We start from the raw sequence: 1,279 nt of genomic DNA on the forward strand, positions 1-1,279 counted from the left end.
GTCTCACTCAGTACTAATGGCATGAACAGAGCTAGCCGAAGATAACCAAATCAATCAACCGGACCAGAGAAAACCAGTTGACCTATAGAAGCAAGGGGAATCTACAGGCGGAGAAGGGCGCGGTGGTGCTAGCAGCCGACGTTGCAATCCGAGACCCCACGGTGGTCAACCATGGTGAGCGGCGCGACACGACGCTGCTAGCGAAACAGACCAAGGTCGCGGCCGACCTTGATTTAGGGTTTCGCATTCGACAGGATCCTAGTACAGGCCCATTAAGCCAGTTGGCCCAATTGAATGTCAGACGCCCAAAAACGCCACCGGAGTAGCGGCCCCAGAGGCTAGCGCAGCCTGTACGCGCGATTTAGGTACGATTAAGAGCAGATCGGACGGCCAAAAAAGTCTAAAAGTGACAATCCAACGGATAGAAATGCTAATGGCCTGAAAGGGCAGGAAAAGTGCTCAGTTATAATATCGTAAAATAAGATTGTTATACAAAAGACATTTGCATGTTATTTATGGATGCATTATGCTATTTTCTATAATTATTTTGAGTGTTTCGGGCTTTGAAAAAAGAGTAATGTTAGGCCCACGTAAAATTACGTGAGGAGTCTACCTAAAGAGTGATGTGAAGATAATTATGTTGGATAAGGGCTAGTAGTTGGGGCCCACCCTGGTTGAAATAAGGAAGAGAAAAGTTTAGTTAAGGAAGATTGTGTAGCGGCTGCACGTAGATGTAGCATTTTTTTTAAAACATAGGCGAAAGTTTTAATGAACATGATTGGATGGCTGGCTCTTGCATCACTATCAACGGACGGGTCCGGACCAATTTGCAGATGAATACCGTGTCCGACTTAAGGATTAGCGCTGGAGATGCCCTCACGGATGCAGAAAAGAATAGGTGTGTGCAGTTGTACTGCAGTATGGCTGAACTCAAGTCCTCCGTGTTGTGAGGAGCAGTTGGCTCGGGATTGTAACCCTATGGGCACGTTTGGTTGCCTGCATTAGGCCCAGCCAGGCCTGCGCGGGATCAAAATGGGTTGTTTGGTAGCCTGCATTCACTGTTTTGCCTGTATAGCACAAACCTCAAAGCACCTCTCAGCCAGGCCCGCTGGGAACGGCCGAATCGGCCGTTTTTTTGTGAGCCAGGCTGAGACGAGCCAGATCGAGCGCAAGGAGTGGGCCCCGTTGCACGAGAAGATATAGGAGGGATGTGAGCTACTGTAGGCAGGGGCGGATCCAGCTATATGGCGAGGTTTGGCAGCCGCCATACCTAAAATTT

This window comes from Triticum dicoccoides, chromosome 2B, assembly GCF_002162155.2.
Source record: "Triticum dicoccoides isolate Atlit2015 ecotype Zavitan chromosome 2B, WEW_v2.0, whole genome shotgun sequence".
NCBI classification, from domain to species: domain Eukaryota; kingdom Viridiplantae; phylum Streptophyta; class Magnoliopsida; order Poales; family Poaceae; genus Triticum; species Triticum dicoccoides.